The sequence below is a fragment of the Pleurodeles waltl genome, chromosome 8, assembly GCF_031143425.1.
Source record: "Pleurodeles waltl isolate 20211129_DDA chromosome 8, aPleWal1.hap1.20221129, whole genome shotgun sequence".
Lineage (NCBI taxonomy): Eukaryota > Metazoa > Chordata > Amphibia > Caudata > Salamandridae > Pleurodeles > Pleurodeles waltl.
In genome coordinates, this window is record NC_090447.1 from 59,997,544 (window position 1) to 60,016,780 (window position 19,237).

The window sequence follows — 19,237 nt, forward strand, 5'->3', positions numbered from 1 at the left end:
CAACTCCATATGTGTGAGCCACCGGAATATTGAGGAACTGAAGAAACAGTGGTATGACCTGCGCTCCCTGACCAAGGAGAGGGTGGCAGAGCGGCTCCGGGAGATGAGGGGCACTGGAGGGGGACCATCCACCATACCACCACCCACACCCCTGGAGGAAAGAGTGGAGGAGACCTTGGAGCCAGAGGCAGTGTCCGGGATGGGAGAGCTGGACACGTCAGCGCCAGGACCATCAACTGGTGAGTACCATGAGACATGCATGTACACCCATATCTACAATACCCCCACCCACATAGTACACAGCAGCATGCACAACCAAAATAGCTCAATTTAAGAGTGGCAACCACCTGCATGGTGCATTATGGGCAATGTAGTCAAGTAGGCAGTTGATAGGCAACAGTTTACTAGGAAGTAGATAACAGATGGTAGATACTGACAGTGTGTTCCCTATGTCCCACAGGTCTCCCACACGACACCACCTCCAGCCACAGCGTCCAGGGGCCACAGGTCAGCCACCAGCCAGCACAGGACTCAGGACCAGCCACCAAAGGGACCTGCACCACCCAAACACAGTCCCCTCCTGATGCACCAGGGGCCATGCTGGAGAGTGAGCCAGCACCCGGTCCCAGCCACAGTGCCGGTGTGCAGGATACAGAACCTCCACTGCGTCGCAGGCGACGTCTAAATGTCCCTCCAGTGCCAAAGGGTGAGGCAGGGGACGCCTCCATGTCCGCCGCCTATGCTGCACTCCTACATGGTCAGCGCCTGCAACTGGTACACACGGAGCTGCAACAGCTAAATATCCATGTTGGTGACCTTGCGCTCTCAATGAGACAACTGGTGTCAGAACTTATCACTGAGAGAGAGGGCGCAAGGCGCCGTGACAGGCAGCTCATCTACCGGCTGGACCGCATGTCTGCCTCCATCGTCCGGCTGGCTGTGAACACCACTGGGCTGTCACGGCGCATGGTCAGCCTCCAGGTGGACATGGGCCACTTTGCCAGTGATGTGGCACGTGGGCTGGGACGTCTCAGCCACGCAGTAGATCTAATGGAGGCACGACAGGTGGCTAGGGGCGCGGCAGACATGCCGCAGGACAGCGAGGAGGGCTCCACCGTTAGCAGTGTCTCAGCCACAGACACCAGGGTGTTGCGCAGTGGTAGCCCAAGCCAGGGCACTGCTGACACACGAAGAACCAGCCATGCTGGGCGAGCACGGCGTAGAGTGTGAGCTACGCACTGTCCCAGAGTGGAGGCACATGAGGTTAATGTGTCCTCATGCAAGGTGGGCTGTTACAGCCCCTGAACTGTAGTTTATGTAAATAGTTTTCTGAAGAGAGTAAAGGGTTAGTATAGAAGTGTTAAGCCAAGCACTAGGCCCTCTCCTACCAGATTTAAACACATTACACTTATGTTGTGGTACTATTTCATGAAGCATTAACTTCTTACCACACAGGTACATACAGAGTAAATGGTCCACGTTTATAACAGCACACCATCTCTCCGGACAACCCTGTACAGGTTATACAGTATATGAGAAGAGTTTTAGTGATAAATACATATGCCTGAACAGATGTTTCTCAGAGCAAATATAGCGTTTGGTTCATGTTACAAAGTGGTATCTGTCTACTGACACTGATGCAAACACTAGTTTGTTATAGTTTAATATGATATGATATGGTTCAGTTTCAGGAGAGAAGGGCTTCTTTTCTTATTATAAGTGTAGAGGCTAAATATATTTTTATGACAACATAACCTCTCTATTGAGAGATCTCTTCACAGTGAGGGCTGGGTGTGAAAAGCTTTACTGAGAAACTCTTCCCTTTCTAACAATGTTTTGTCTGAGTGATAGCTATATTTTACCAGAGGAGGCTTGAGGGATATTTAAGTTTGTTTTAAAATGAGCGGTTTGTAATTCAGCTGTGTAGGGAGAGATTGGATCATTTTGATGAGAACATCCCCTCTGCACTAACGGGTCTGTTAGATATTCTAGATTATGTGCAAGAAGATTTAGTCCCTCCAGAAAGGTGTCTCTTCTGATAGAACATGATGTGTGAATGGGCTTACAGACAGCAACATCTCTACTGATATCTCTGAAGAGAGTAAAGGGTTCACGTAGAAGGGTTTAGGCAAACACTAGGCCCACTCTTGCCAGAATGAAACAGGGTAATCCTTGTGGTACTGTTTAACGAAGGAGTAACTCCCATGCAGGTGACTGGTTCACATTTATAACATCAAACCATCTCTTCAGATAGACCTCACAAGGTTAAACAGTGGGTGTTAAGGGCTTTAGTGATAGAATCAAGTCTCTCAACAGATGTTTTCTCATAGTGAAGAGGGTGTCCGCTTCAGTTCATAAATAGTTATCTCTCCACTAACACTCTTAAGGGAATAAATGATGTATGCAGAAGGATGTATACAAACACTAGACCATCGATTATTACACCTTTAATGACAACATTGTCTCATACCAGTAAAACACTTTACTAATAAAATGACCTCTCCATTGAGACTTCATTGCATTTTAAATACCACATGCAAAACACTGCTCTATAATTTAAACACTACAAGTGAAACACGTTTTTATCAAAATAGCCCCTCTACTACACCCACTCCACATGTTAAATGCTGGGAGTAAAGACTTTTGTTAGAAACCCATCTCTCTACGAAGACTTTCAGTGAAGGACATGTATAATTGTGTTTTGAAACAGAATCCCAAATAATTACAGCACACAATACAAACCAACTGAACAGTGTACAGATTACAGGGCAACTTCACAAAACCTTTGGTGTACAGCATACAACTTTTTAGATTATGAATGCTTCAGTACAAAACACCTTTATACAGGGTAAACCCTCAGTGTTATACAGTTTACTAAGCAATTCATTCTTTATGCAACCATATTTTCTATGCGTAAACTGCATCTATGACTCAATTCAGGTAGCGTACACTCTCTACTGCAGAAACACTCTACTAAATCTTCAACTGTGTTTCGGTTAACCATTGTCCAAAATTAATATACTGTAAATTGAAAGTGTAGAATATACTTTAACCATTCTTGAGAAACATAAAAATCTTAAAACAAAACTATCTCCATATCCACCTATGAACTGAACATTATCTGAAAAATATAGTCAGCTATGGTTCAATAGCAAGCACTCCTAATTTCTGTTTCACATTTTAAACAGCCAAATTACTAGTACTGGCACAATAAACAACATTTTAAAACTTGATTTATATATATATATATATATAGTATTTTATTTTAATATTTAGAGGTTTCATAATTAAATTACAGTATATGTTTACTTACCTGAAATAATGTGTGTCTTGAAGGTAGTTGAATACGCATATCACATGTCAGACGACATCTGCTGAGTACAAGTCAAAGAGATTACACTTGCTTCACCTCCAAACTGCTAAGAGCAATGTTAGGTTTCTGAAGTTATGCCACACATGTATGTATATGAACACTCATGCCTTCCAGTCAATTTTATAAAAGCTTGTTTTAATTTTATTTTGCAGAGGGAAAGTCAAATATTGGGTGACGCTAATATAATCTCATTCTTGGATTCTTCACAGAAGAAATTTATCTTTTTCATATTTTCACAGTACATGGACTACATGTACCATAATCCCCTATGATAGCTTGTGTAACCTTTTATTTTTGCTCTATAATTCATCTTGACTACCTTTGCTTTACCTCTATTTCTTTATGGTTGTTTTAACCAGTCAATAGCACTGGTACTGTGGTAATACACGCTCTTTTCCCTGTCTGTACTATCCGACTCACAAGACTCTGACGAGATCGAAAGAAAAACCTCACGGCAGGCCTACTTGGTCAAGTTCCATATGACTCTTGCAAGAGACTTGCAGGATCATAAGAGGAGCCCCTCCTCAACACTCACCTGCAGAAGCTGCCAATGACTCTTGCAAGACTTTCACAGAATCGTATCAAAATTTCAAAATCAGCCAATAGAAAATTCTATACTGTTTATCAAGTAACTGTCTACCATACATACAGCAGGTAATCACAACCTAATCTTCTTTTGCAACTGCCAAATTTCTATCAATTACGTGTGTAATTGTACAACTGTTCCCGTTAATCTCTCCTCATATAACTCCATATTGCTCTTGAAGCTTATTCATTCTGCTAAGCACACCTCTTGTGAATGAAATCTTTATACACCACTATGGTTCGCCTCTGGACTTTAGGACACACCTTTGTCCACGGGCTTGGAAAACATGGCATCAAGTGTGGTATTGACAAGAATCTTGGATTTCCAAACTTGGACATCATTTGGATTGGCCATAGAGGTATGAATTGGCATCAATTGTTAACAACAATTGTGAGTGTTTTGGACTATGAGCACCTAGACCTGATGATAGTTCACTGAAGTGGAAATGACCTAGGTAGAATCACATTTGTTATGCTTGAAATCTAAATGAAAGATCTATTCACAATTGATGACTCTCTTTCCTCAAAATGTCTTTGTAGGTTATAATATATATTAAAGGCAGAAATGGCAATTGCCCAAAAAGTTTTTTCCTAAGATTGAGAAATCTCAGAAGCATTTAAATAAAACAGATTCTGCATTTCTTTATGACCATGGCATGGGATCTATACATCACAACATCTGGATGTATATTACAGGTGCCTAAAGGGCAGATAGAATGCACTTCACTGCAGACAAGACCAGGATCTTCCTAAATAACATCAAAGAATGCATTCACTTTTATATGTAACTGAATATTGCACACTCTATACACAAAGGCTCTTGTTCAAGCCACCCTATTGCAACATTATGTGATTATTTCATGGCATAAATCCCTTTTTTGTGGGATAATGACACCGAAAGACTTTCACGATGAGAGGAATCCCCCAAACAACTTCACACAGTGATATATTTTGTCCAGCTCTTGCAAGAGTCTCACAAGCTCAAACATTCACACTGTTGGGCATATTTCAGGGCTCCTAATGCCATATTATTTTAAATACGGTGCATCCCTGCGTTTTGAAAATGATGGTGCGTAACACTGCTAAATTTGGCTTCTCTTGGGATTGATTTTCTATACACCACTTTTTTGTTTTTGTTATTTGTTTTTACACTCCTGATAGTCTTACGAGATTTTAAAGAGGAAAGTAGACTTTCATATCAGAACGTTTCACAGTACAACAGTATATGGTAGGGTGTAAGTAGAAACTAGGGTTTCACTGACACCTCTCTAAAGTCTAAACACTGTGTTTAGTATACTACTGGGAGAGCCTTGACTCTTAATAGTGAGCTTACATGGAGGTGATCAGTGTGTAAAGAAACACTGCCTCTCCACTGACACCTTTTGCCAGGCTCAATAGTAAGTATAGTAGGGTGGGGAAGGTACTCACCACACATGTAACACCTAACAGTTCCATACCAAATATATCAAGTACTGGCCTCTCCACTGACACCTCTCTACAGGGAAATAACCACATACATACTCACAGGTATAAATAGTAGGCTGTAGAAGGAACTGTCCTGTTTGCTGACAGATCTGTCTTGCATGATAAGTCTACATAGCATAGTGTGAGAAGAGACTCACTCCTCTCTTGTGACTGTCTCTTGGATGATGGGTGTCCACATTAGAGTGTGAAAACAGGTTTACCGCTCTGGTCACAGCTCTCTCCAGTATGGCAGATATACATACAAGGTGTAGAAATGAAATTACCCTTGGGCTGAGAAGTCTGTCTTGCATTAGAACTATAACAACTAACATATCCTCGGAGAAACATATGTGCAAAGTAGGCTGTGGCTTGAGACTTCCTCTCTTCATAGTTATGATTGTCCATAGTAGAGTATAAAATGGAGGATCCTCTCTGTTGAAAACTGTGGCCCTCATTACAACCCTGGCAGTCGGTCATAAACGGCGGTAATACCGCCAACAGGCCGGCGGTAATAAATATGAAATTCTGACCACGGCGGAAACCGCTCAGACAGACAGTCACTTTAACACACCAACCATCAGCGCAAAATCAACAGGCACCACAGCGGTAACCGCCAGCAGCCAGGTGGAAGACAATGTACCGCCCACAGTAATATGACACACATATCCACCATCTTTTCTGTGGCGGTACCAACGACATCAAAAGCCTGGCAGAAACACTGCACAGAAGGGAAACGACTCAACTCTGGACACTCTAGGGAGAATCACGCCTCCATGGAGTCCGAGTTGCATGTCTTCCCCATGCTCTTCTACCTTCTGCTCCATTAATGACACCAACGCCGGCGAAGACTGCCACGGTGAGTACAGCTGCCTAGCACACGGGGGGGGGGGGAAAGAGAGTGACACACACACACACAAAATCCCCAACATCACACACACAACCAGATGCGGTAACACAACATATACACCCCGTACCCCTCAGGAATAATGCAAGGACAACGACTACAGTGTAAAAAGGCTGTAATAAGATAAATATAGGTGAAATTCTTGCATCCAAATCAAAAAGTATATACATATTTACAATGCAAGGGACACTGCCCAGTCCTTCTTGTCCGTGGGCCACAGGGCGACATCACAAAGTCCAAGGTCCAACCTCACTCCCACAACAACACAGAGAGAACACTGCAGGGGCATCAGGTCGAAAATAGTCAGGCACCTCAGGGTGACGGGGAATGGGGGGCACCTCAGCCAGAAGATGGTACAACACCACTGTTCCTTGATGGGGCAACATGCCCTGTGCTTGGTCCTGGGGAGTGCAAGGCCACAGTCGCTCAAGTGGGTGACTTGCCCAAATGCTCTGGAGGGGGAAACATGCCATGTGCTTGGTCCGGGGGAGTGCAAGGCAACAGTCTCTCAAGTCGTGACTTGCCCACTGTCTCTGGAGGGGGCAACACGCCCTGTGCTTGGTCCTGGGGAGTGCAAGGCCAGAGTCTGTCAAGTGGGTGATTTGCCCACTGACTTGTCCTGTGGAGTGCAAGGCCACAGTCTCTCTAGTGGGTGACTACTTCCACTGGTTCTGGAGGGGGCATTGTGCTTAGTGAGCTTCATCTTGGGAAGGATGGGGTGAGTGGATGGCTTCTCCACTGGTTCTGGTGGGGGCATTGTGCCCAGTGTGCTTCTTCCTGGGAAGGATGGGGTGAGTGGATGGCTTCTCTACTGGTTCTGGAGGGGGCATTGTCCCTAGTGTGCTTCATCCTGGGAAGGATTGGGTGAGTGGATGGCTTCTCCACTGGTTTTGGAGGGGGCATTGTGCTGAGTGTGCTGCATCCTGGGAAGAATGGGGTGAGTGGATGGCTCCTCCACTGGTTCTGGAGGGGGCATTGTGTCCTGTGATGCAGGTCTTGGGGAGTGCACGGTCACAGTCTCTCAGCTGGGTCTCAGACCCACAGGATTTGCAGGGGCCGGGCCGCACAGCAGCCCATGGACACAGGACTACACACTGTCCGCCGGCAGGGATGGCTGCTCAGTGGTGGCAGTAGAGGTGCAGGTGTGGATGCTGGCAGTGGTGGGGGAGGCTCCAGCCCTTCCCTGCAGCCTCGGCTGGCTGGCCACTGGGGCTGCTGCTGCTGGTAGTGGTGCTGGTGTCGGTGCTGGCAGTGGTGGGGGAGGCTCCAGCCCTTCCTCAGTAGCCTCGGACGGCTGCCCACAGGGGTTGCTGGCAGTGGTGGGGGGAGGCTCTGGCCCTTCCCCTGCAGCCTCAGGCGGCTGCCCACTGGGGCTGCTGCTGCTGGCAGTGGTGCTGGTGGCAGTGCTGGCAGTGGTGGGGGGAGGCTCCAGCCCTTCCCCTGCAGCCTCAGACAGCTGCCCACTGGGGCTGCTGCTGCTGGCAGTGGTGCTGGTGGAGGTGCTGGTAGCAGTGCTGGTGGCAGTGCTAGCAGTGGTGGGGGGAGGCTCCAGCCCATCCCTGCAGCCTCGGACGGCGGAACCGCCATGGTTGGTGGTGGGGGCTCCGACTGAGTCCCAGCACCAGACCTCTTGTACTTTTTACCTGCTGTGCAGGCCCCTTGCCCCTCCTGCCAGCAGCTGGGAATGGCTCCTTGCTCCTTTTGGCAGCAGCTGGTGACTGCTCCTTGCCATTCCACTCAGCAGCCGGGGATTGCTCCTTGCCCTTCCTTTTACCAGCTGGGGGTGCCTCCTTGCCCTTCTTTGCAGCAGCTGGGGGTGTCTCCTTGCCCTTCCTTGCAGCACTTGGTGCATGCACCCTAACAGTGTGGCTGCCTAGTTCCCGGGATCCTCTCCCACCTGGTGTAGCTGTGGACACTACTGTGCCCCTGAACTGGGTGGCTGAGGTGCTTGCCTGGGATCTGACCACCCTGGCCTGATGTGAGCGATGAGGGGCTAGGAAAGAGGTAAAATGTGGAGAGGAAAAGCTTCTTAGGTACATTGGGGCGGGAAGAGGGAGATGGTTTGGGAGTGGAGGTAGAGGGAGTGGTTGTAGGAGGTGTCTGTCTGCTGTGTTTGGGTGCAGTTGCATGGGCTGGATACTGTTATGAGGTGGATGGCTGTTGGGTGTCTGAGTGCTTGCATTTGTATACTTTGGGAGGAGGGGGCACAGACACAGTGGGAGAGGGCACAGGGGATGGTTGCATGGAAGTGGGGGTGGTGACTGCCAGTGAGGGGCGTGCGGTGATAGGTGTGCTGGTGACGGGTGTAGTGGATGAGGATGTAGTGCATGCAGGTGTGAGTGTAGATGCAACTGGGAGGGAGGTGGACGATGAGGAGGAGGGGGCCACAGTGGAGGCAGTTGATGTTGGTATGTCTGTATCTGGATGGTGTTTGTGTGAGTGCCTGTCCGATGAAGTGTGGTGCTTGTGTTTATCATGTCCACTCTTGTGTGTTGTCCTGGGTGCCTGCTCGTCTGGCTGTGTGCTTGGGATAGGTTGGGGTTGAGGGGAATGGGATTGGGTAGAGGAAGTTGGAGGGGGGGCTAGAAACAGGGACAAAAGCTGCCATCAGAGAGGAGGCCAGAGCCTGGATTGATCTATGTTGGGCCGCCACGCCACTGTGAATGCCCTACAGGAATGCATTTGTCTATTGCATTTGGGCTGCTAGCCCCTGGATGGCATTCACAATGGTTGACAGCCCAACAGAGATGGATCGTAGAAGGACAATAGGCTCCTCACTCAGGGCAGCAGGGATCACTGGGGCAGGGCCTGAGGTGCCTGGGGCAAAGGAGATGCCCTCCCTCCTGGGTGGACGGGCATGGGAAACATGCTGAGGGGCTTCTGGGAGGGCGGTGCTGGTATGGGGGTGGCGTTGTACCTGTAGCTGGGGTGGGCACAGAGGTGTCCGCCACCACCAGGGAGCTTCCATTGGAGGAGGAATCTGTGTCCGAACTGTCCCCTCCTTTCTCCGCCGTGGTGCTCCCCTCGCCCTCCGTCCCACTGGTGCTCTCACCTTTGGTGGATTCGGCCTCCGGGGCCCTGTGGGATGCAGTTCCCTCTGTCACCAGTGCATCAGCTCCTCCGCCAGATGAGGCTAATGCACATAAGGACAGGGTGACAAAACAAAAAGGGGTGGAAGAGACAAACAATACACTTGGTCAATGGTGCCAACAATACCACAGTTGGCGTACACAACACACACACACACAGAGAACAGCCCTATACACTAGGCAATGCACTACCAGTCACAATGCTAGTCACCAGCCCATGGATGGGGACACCTAACGCCAATTGCAGCATACCTGAGACCCACAGACCCCTGCCTAGTAATGGATGCCTACTAGCTTGGTTGGAGGTATTTTATATCAGAACCCTGCCCAACATGGGATCTACTCTGCAATGTCAGGCCTGGCCTGTGGGCACCCACAGGCCCACATCCCCCACCAGTATCCCACCCCACCAGGCCCTAGATGTATATTGGGGCACTGTACTCACCCCCTTGTGGCTGCTGTGATGCCCCCAAGTACCCATCCAGCTCCGGATAGGCCACTGTCAGTATGCGGGCCATGATTGGGGTTAGGGTTCCATGGGCAACCCTTCCTCGTTGGGAGGCCATCTGCAACTGGGCCTCCGACATCTTCCATGCCCAGCGTCTCAGGTCCTCCCACCGTTTGCGACAGTGGGTGCTCCACCTGCCGTAGACCCCCCTGGGTCTGCACATCCTTGGCGATGGCATGTCATATACCCTTTTTCTGATGGACGCTGACCTGCAGGGAAATGAACACAGGGAAATATATTAGTCCGATTGTCCTGCCTGTTATACTCATGGGCCACCATGCCCCTTCCCATCTCCATTAGCACAAACATGGCCATCCATACATGCAGCATGCTGCCCAGGGCCCATCCACCAACCGCCCCATATAAGGACTTCACACACAGCACTCCATGCATTCACGCCCCATGCATCGTACTCAGAGTGTTGTCACCTGTTGGTCTGGAGGACTATTTTTATAAGTCCCCTGCTTATAGTTACATGGCACCCAAACCCAGGGGCACATAGGGCACACCTTAGGGGTGACTTATATGTAAAAATAAGGCTTTGGAACTACTTTTAATTCCAAAGTCGAAATTGCCTGTAACTTTAATTTAAAAGCAGCCAGCAAGGCAGGCCTGCCTTTAAAATGACACCTGACACTTCAGCGGTGCACCTATGCGTGCACTACCTATGCTGGGGTCCCTAAACCTACATATACTAGGGACTTATAGGTAGGTTGACTTAGCCAATTATAATTAGCCTAATTTGTATACTGATTTTACACAGAGCACAAGCCCTGGGACTGGTTAGCAGTACCCAGGGCACCATCGGAGTCAGGAAAACACCAGCAAAAAGTGAAACATGGGGGCATAAAGTTAGGGGGCCTCTGCAATCAGTCTTGTTCTCTCACACTGTTACAATCACAACATGAATTAAAGTGTAGTGGTTGGAAATAAGAGATACTGACCAGCTGCTCACCATTTTTCCCCATAGATTGCAACCGCTGTGGATGAATAGGAGATTGAGACATACTGTCAGGAATAAGGCCATGCCCGGTCCAGGCCCTGCTGAAACTCCGCTGCGTGGCTCTGCGGTGCTTTATGCACACCACTTGTCATCCCCTATTGTTCCAAAGGTGGCCATCAGCGTCGTCTGCCCTGTGGCAAAGCTCATAGAGCTGCAGGTTCAGGACATTGGTGGACATGATGCACTTATCAGTGCTATTCCATGAAGGGACTACAATTCCCATGTTTTTAGAGGCAGCAGCCATCTTGGGGTGTGGCAGGCCTATAAAGCCAAGCCACACCTAAGCACGTTGCTCACTATTTTGAAGACTTTGATGCAGTCAGACCTCGTGGGGGTTTCTCTGAAGAAGAACAGAGTTCCTGCATGGCAGAGTGACATCCAATCGAAGTATCCTTGTTTCCATGGTGAATTCAAGAACGAGTAGGTCGTTCTCGTAGCGGTAAGGCCTTGATGAATCCAATTTTGGAGGAAGTCGTTACTTTCAGAAGTAAAGCGCCCCTTAGCACAATGAGCAAATCGTTTTCAGTTTCCAGAGTACAGCGGCCTTGGCGCGACAATCAGAGGTGTTTCAGAGCACAGGTGTAAAGCGCTCTTGGCACGACAATTCAAGCGCTTCAGTCCACAGATGTAAAGTGCTCTAGGTACGGCAATTCAAGTGCTTCAGTCCACAGGTGTAAAGCGTTCTTGGCACGACAATTCAAGCGCTTCAGTCCACAGGTGTAAAGCACTCTTGGCACGACAATTCAAGCGCTTCAGTCCACAGGTGTAAAGCGTTCTTGGCACGGCAATTCAGGTGCTTCAGTCCGCAGATGTAAAGCGCTCTTTGCACGGCAAATCAAGCGCTTCAGTCCACAGGTGTACAGCACTCTTGGCACGACAATTCAAGTGCTTCAGTCCACAGGTGTAAAGCGCTCTTGGCACGACAATTCAAGCGCTTCAGTCACAGGTGTAAAGTGCTCTTGGCACAACAATCAAAGTTATTCAGGACACATGAGCAAAGAGCCCCTTTAGCATAATGAGCGTAGCGCTTCAGGCAAGACAAGTAAAAGCGCTTCCTGGTATTATAAGTAAAGCATTTGAAGTTCAATGAGTAAAAACCTTTCGGCCTTTATAGTTGTGAATGTGAAAGTATTTTTGGAGATAAGCAAATCATAGTTTTCATTGTTTTTTGGAAAGCATAATATGTGAAAAGCATATTTAATTCTTTGAGATTTTCTAGGTCATGATCAAAGGTTTCTGTTATGAATGCATAGATGTTACAGGATTGATATTCTTAGTATGATCATAGTCCAAAGCTCTTGCCATCTCTTGGTTCTGAGGTCGTAGTTTATTCTAGTTCCATGATTCAAAGAATGCCCTCATTTAAAAAGGGGTCTCCATCTGATATCACGGAGACGCATTTAGACGGTCATTCTGACTTTGGCGGGCGGCGGAGGCCGCCCGCCAAAGTCCCGCCGTCAGAATACCGCTGCGCGGTCAGAAGACCGCCGCAGTAATTCTGAGTTTCCCGCTGGACTTGGCGGGCGACCGCCAGAAGGCCGCCCGCCAGCCCAGCGGGAAACCCCCTTCCATTCGGATGCCGGCTCCGAATGGAGCCGGCGGAGTGGAAGGGGTGCGACGGGTGCAGTTGCACCCGTCGCGATTTTCAGTGTCTGCTTGGCAGACACTGAAAATCTTGGTGGGGCCCTGTTAGGGGGCCCCATGACACCCATTACCGCCAGCCAGGTTCTGGCGGTCAAAAACGCCAGAACCAGGCTGGCGGTAAGGGGGTCGGAATCTCCATGGCGGCGCTGCCTGCCATGGAGGATTCCCTTGGGCAGTGGGAAACCGGCGGTACACCGCCGGTTTCCCGTTTCTGACCGCGGCTGTACCGCCGCGGTCAGAATGCCCATGGATGCACCGCCAGCCTGTTGGCGGTGCATCCGCGGTCACCGGCCCTGGCGGTAGGCAACCGCCAGGGTCGGAATGACCCCCTTAGTCAAGTGTCTATTGATGAGTTGTATTTCCATGAATGAGTAAGTGCATATTTGTTCTAACTTTTTCTTTTCAGATCTCTCTACCTGCTGTTCCCTACCCTAATTCCTATCCACCCGACTGGCTTCATCATAACTCTGTGCTATAATAGCTTTCTGAGTTGGTGACGCCGGAAGGTGGGCCTTTTGTTCAGCAACGTGCAGATACCGAGGAAAGAACACTGTGACACATACCCCGTGTACAGACCCCTGGTGGACTTGGCAACAATGGAGGACAGGCACATTATCCTCACCTATAGACTGGACAGGGCCACAATCACAGAGCTGTGTGCCCAATTTGAGCCTGACCTAATATCTGCCATCCGTCACCCCACTGGGATCCTCACTCTTGTGCAAGTGCTATCAGTGCTCCATTTCCTGGCAACTGGCGCCTTCCAAGTGACAGTGGGCTTGGCAGCAGGAATGTCTCAGCCAATGTTCTCAGTAGTACTGACCAGAGTGTTGTCTGCCCTGATTAGAGGAGGATTTGTCCACAGTGAAAGATGATGCAATGGGACATATCCCCAACATTATTGAGGCAATTGAAGTTACACATATTGCATTTGTACCCCCCCCAGGCGAAATGAACAGGTGTTCAGAAATTGAAAGAGCTTTCACTCGATGAATGTGCAGATGGTGTGCCTGGCGGACCAGTACATCTCCCACGTCAATGCAAAGTATCCTGGGTCTGTGTATGATGCCTTTATCCAGAGGAATAGCAGCATCCCATATGTGATGGCTCAACTCCAGAGGCACAGGGTGTGGCTAATAGGTGAGCCCTGGTTCCCACCCAGTGGATGTTGGTGTATGGGTATGGAGTGGGCCCTAAGGGTTGGTGTGTGGCTAACAGTTGTCCCTCGATATTTGCAGGTGACTCTGGTTACCCCAACCTCTCATGGCTACTGACCCCTGTGAGGAATGCCAGGACAAGGGCAGAGGAACGTTACAATGAAACACATGGGCGAACAAGAAGAATTATAGAGAGGACCTTTGGCCTCCTGAAGGCCAGGTTTCGTTGCCTCCTTCTAACAGGTGGATCCCTGTACTACTCACCCAAAAAGGTTTGCCAGATCATCGTGGCATGCTGTACGTTACACAACCTTGCCTTACATCGCCAAGTGCCTTTTCTGCAGGAGGATGAGGCTGGAGATGGCCGTGTGGAAGCAATGGACCCTGTGGGCAGTGAAGATGAGGAGGCAGAGGATGAGGATGAGGGCAACAGAAGTGCAATAATTTGTCAATACTTCCAATGACACATAGGTAGGACAGTGTAACTTCACATTCAATTGACAATTTTGTGTTTGACATTGTCACTGGCAGGCTGATTTTCCCACTTCTATGGCCCCTAACTGTAGCCTTTGGCATCTCTATTTGCAGATATTTGTGCCCCACTTTCGCTCCTGGTGTGTTGACTGCAACCAACTACAGGTCATTCCTATGTATACATTTCTGTACAGTTGATTTTCAATGTTTAAACCTTGTTAAATGAATACATACTTAAATAATTTGACATACTTCATACTTGTATTTTTTCAAAGGGTGTTTAAGCGCTAAGAGGTAGAGGGGGATGTGCAATGGGCTGGAGGGGTGATGGAGGAAACTCCAGGTTGGAGTCCAGTCTATTTGTAACACAGGTGCATTGTCCAAGGGGGCCTAGGAAGGGGAGCCATGGCAGTTCAAGGTGGACAGGGCGACAGAGTGGGACACAAAGGTGACAATCAGGAGAGTCTTCTTTCCTGGCGGCAGTCTTAGCAATAGTCTCTGGCTTCTGCCTGGATCACTGGGAACGTTTGCGGGGTGGTTCACCTTCTGCAAGGGAAGGGGTGCTGGTGACCTGTTGTTCCTGTGGCTGGGTCTCCTGTGCACTAGCGGCAGCAGAGGTGGAGGGCTGTTCATCATTTGGCTAGTGACAGAGGCCCAGTGGGATGCCACTACCTCCCTCATAGTATTGGCCATGTCTGCCAGCACCCCTGCAATGGAGACCAGGGTGGTGTTGATGTCCTTCAAGTCCTCCCTGATCCCAAGGAACTGTCCCTCCTGCAGCCGCATGTTCTCCTGCAACTTGTCCAGTATCAGGCCCATCGTCTCTTGGGAATGGTGGTATGCTCCCAGGACCGAGGGGAGTGTCTCCTTGAGAGTTGGTTCCCTGTGCTTGTCCTTCCCCTGGTGCACAGCAGTCCTCCCAGCTTCCCTGTTGTCCTGTGCCTCTGTCCCCTGAACCGTGTGCCCTCTGACCTCCAGGTCCCTGATCGTCCTGTGTTTGTGGTGTGGCCTGGGGTCCATGTAGTGGTAGACACACTGCTGATTGACGTGTCCTGGAGACAGAGGTATGGGTCTGCTCAGTGGGTGCTGTTGTGGTGTTTCCTGAGGGGGGGCTCTGTGGTGGTGGGAGAGTGAGCCTGGGTAACCAACTGTCAGGAGGTCCCTGATGGGCCAGGCTGGTCATCTAGATCCAGGCTAGCAGATTTGCTGTCATCACTGTGGACCTCTTCTTTGGGGGGACTGGATGTTGCTGGCACCTCTTCTCCTGTGACATTGGCTGGGGGACCTGTGGGGATGTAAATGCAGTGTTATTGTTTCTGCGTGTGACATTTTGTGCATAGGTGTGTTGCCCTCTATGGTTGTTGTTGCCCTGGCAGATTTGCCTTTGAATGATTAGCTATTTGGTGGGCTAGGTGATTCACTCCAGTGTGCATGCAGCGGTGATAGGTGTCCATGCAGGTCTGTGAGGGGTGTCCATGCATTGGTGTTACATGGAGGGCTTGGTATTGAGATGAGTGGGTTGTGATGGTGGGGTATGTGGGATGTGGTGAAGTGATGGGAGTGAGGGTGAGGGTGGGGGTTTGGGATGGCATGCAGGTAGGGGGGTTGATAGTAACAGAGATTTGACTTACCAGAGTCCGGTCCTCCTCTTACTTCTCCCAGGCCCTCATGATGCATGATTGCCAAGACTTGCTCCTCCCATGTTGTTAGTTGTGGGGAGGAGGTGGGATCCACCGCCAGTGCTCCGTACAGCTAGTTGATGTCTTGCTGCTGTGGAATATACCTTCCCCCATAGGTCGTTCCACCTCTTCCTGATGTCGTCCCTTGTTCTGGTGTGCTGTCCCACGGCCTTGACCCTGTCCACAATTCTCCACCGGAGCTCCATCTTCCTAACAATGGATGTCTGCTGCACCTGTGCTCCAAATAGCTGTGGCTCTACCTGGATGATTTCCTCCACCATGACCCTCAGCTCCTCCTAAGAGAATCTGGGGTGTCGTTGTGGTGCCATGGGTGTAGTGTGAGTGGTGTGGGTAAGGGTGTGTGGGTGATGTGTTGGGTGTGTGATATAAGGTGCGTGGATGGTATATAGGTGATGATGTTATGTGGCTCTAGTTGTGTGTGCTCTTGCTGTCGGTCTCTGTTGGCAATTCTTTCTAGTCATGAAGGGTTGTTGGTACTGTGGGTGCGTGTTTTATAGTGGTATGGGTGTGTGGGTGTGGTGAGTGTATGGGTGTCAGGTGTGTGTAGTTTGAATTGTCCAATGTGGTGTAGTTTTGTTTGAGTGTGTGTATTTTGAGCACAGCGGTATGTACCGCCAATGGTTTACCGCCATTAAATGTCCTCCGCAGTGATTCGTGGGTCATAATGCTGTGGTCGTAGTTCTGTTGGCGTAAAGGTGTGGGTTTTGCTAACACCAGTTTATCACTGTCCTTCAGGCTGGCGGACTTGTGTGTGTGGCTGTATAGTGACCGATTGATATGTGTGTGTCATAATATGCTTGGCGGTTATCTGCCGCTGCTGCGTTATGTTGGCGGCAGTCGGCATGGTGGTAAGCAGGATTTATCGCCAATGTCATAATGAGGGCCTGTGTCTTGCACAAATGGTGCCCATACTTGATTGTAGAGACATACTCACCTCCGTTTCAAACATCTTCCATTGGTGACAGTCATAAGTAATAATGTGTGCACAGCAGCTGATAGGAGTGCACTTTAAAATATGAAGATGAACTGCTCTCAGTGCCAATACGCCTCTCTTCTATCACAGGTCCCTATACTACAATGAGGGCAGGGACTGATCTTTCTACTAAAATCTCACTGTTGCATGACAAGTCATCATAACTGTATAACAAAATAACTACCTTTTCCATTATCAAGCATCTGTAGAATAAAATATAAGCATGAACTATTGGGAACCTTGTACTTACAGCAGCATATTAACACTCCCTGTAGATGAAACTGCTAGTTTTAGTGAATATTGCAATACTATAATAAAATTGAAAGTTATAATACATATTAAACAAAGAAATCAAAAGTAACTTTGCACTTGCAATGCAGAACTACAGCAACTATCACCATCATTTAATTGCATGATTACTTAAAATCTTCACAAACAAAGGAAGTTATACAAAAGACAAAAAAAATATACATAAAAATGCTCTCCGACAAGCAATCGCCCATGTATGGATTCATAAAATAGATTGTTAAAAAGGGTAAAAAGCCTAGACTGGTTGCCTTTCTCAGACGTAGAGTCAAAGACTAAGTGCCCTTTGTGTAGGCCGTCAGTTCAGCTTGAAGCTGTATGAACTTCCCGAATTTGGCCAGGTCAGCAGGTTCCTTTAAAGCGAACACCAGGGATTTTGCCTCCGTGCAAGTGACGAAGAAAGAGGGGTCTTCAGAGAGAGCGACGAGTGTTCATCAGGGCCAGACAGCCGCACAATAGGGGGTAAAGGTTTCAGATTTGTATTCACAAAGCCTGCCGCCCCTGATGATGGTAAGGGAGTTCCATTTCGGGGTTAGCTCTTTTGTCCTAAGGCCGAGCAATCTCGCAAATGCAATTTGTCACGCAGGTTTTCCTAATGGGCGAGTAAGATATAACTGTGATGCCAAGAGCTGTGTGTTGTTTTTAGAAGAAGCAGCTAGTGCTTCTTGCATGGGAGTCTTGTTCATTCTTTCCAAATCACGTGTCCGGGAAAGCATTTTTGTCTGTCTTTTGAGCACAGGTTTTATTGAGATGTGTGATTGGGCCACCTTGATCAGTTCTACTTTACCAATTTGGAGATTGTTTAAGGCTGCAGTTAAGTATTGTGACCAACAGTTCATACTTGCATCGAAAATGTAGTGGAGGACTGACTTCAAGGTGTTAGGTGGGGCCATGACTATCCTGTGGTAGTATTTCAGGAAGGCCCCAATCAGGGCCCAACGCTGGCTCTTCAGACCGAACTACAGCAACTATAATAACAAACAATATGAACAACTATTGAACAAACATAACAAACAACAATATCACTTATAACTATTTTCACACTCATCCACAGGTGCCAATGATTCCTCCTTTTTTTTTTATTTGCCTACTGGATTTTGATTTAGGTAGCACTTCTTCTTCAGTGTTTTGCCACCTTAGCCTGCCAAAGAGTGTTCAGTTTCAAGTCTATTACAGCAGGCTAAGTGGCAAGAAAGTTACAGCAAAACCCTGCATCTATAAATTACAGGTCACAAAGCCTAGCTCAACACAGTTAGCTTGTGCTGCTGAACTGCACAAGTGTCCAGTCACTGCCACATCCTTCCAACCTGAAAACACTGTGGTTCAAGACATACTTATTGCTCAAAAGCACAGTGTTCTGCTTGTGTTAAATAGGCTGTTTTCTGCTGCTTTTGCAAGCTTATAACATTTTCCTCATACACAAGTTTCCAATGTCCTCAGAAAGAAAAGATAACAGTTACTAACTGATCAATAATCCATGACAGTGAGACATCACTATTGTTGGACCTGGCCCTTTTTGGCAGGGTTATCCCCACACTTTTGTAGTGGTAGCCAGAACACACAGAGTTCTACTAAGAGTAATTCCATTGAGTTGGGTCAACACTCTGTGGAATTCCACTGAGTTTCTCGTGTGGGGGAGTGCTACCTGCTCTACCACCCTGGTGATGAATGCTCCTGATCTCAGAAGCACTAAGCAGGGTGGACCTGGTTAGTAGTATTAACCAGGCCCTCCCTGCTTAGCGCTTTTGAGATCTGGTGCATTCAGTCCAGGGTAGCAGCCAAACCTGCTGTTTTAGGTCTCTTCTGCTGACACAGCCCACCGGCCTGGAGCCACACCTACACAATTCCCTTTACCAACAGCCCTCCTGCACAAACTTGCTTCAGAGGGCCAAGCACACCCACTATCTGTGCTTCCACTGTGTGGCCCAAAACTGGGCTGCAGTGCACACGTGGTGAGCTCTGCTCCAGTGCTGTGGCTAGCAGAGTTTTTGCCTGAACTCTAGGTGGAGCACAGAGTGCCAAAAACTCTGCTAACTCCACCAGTGGAGTGGAGCTCA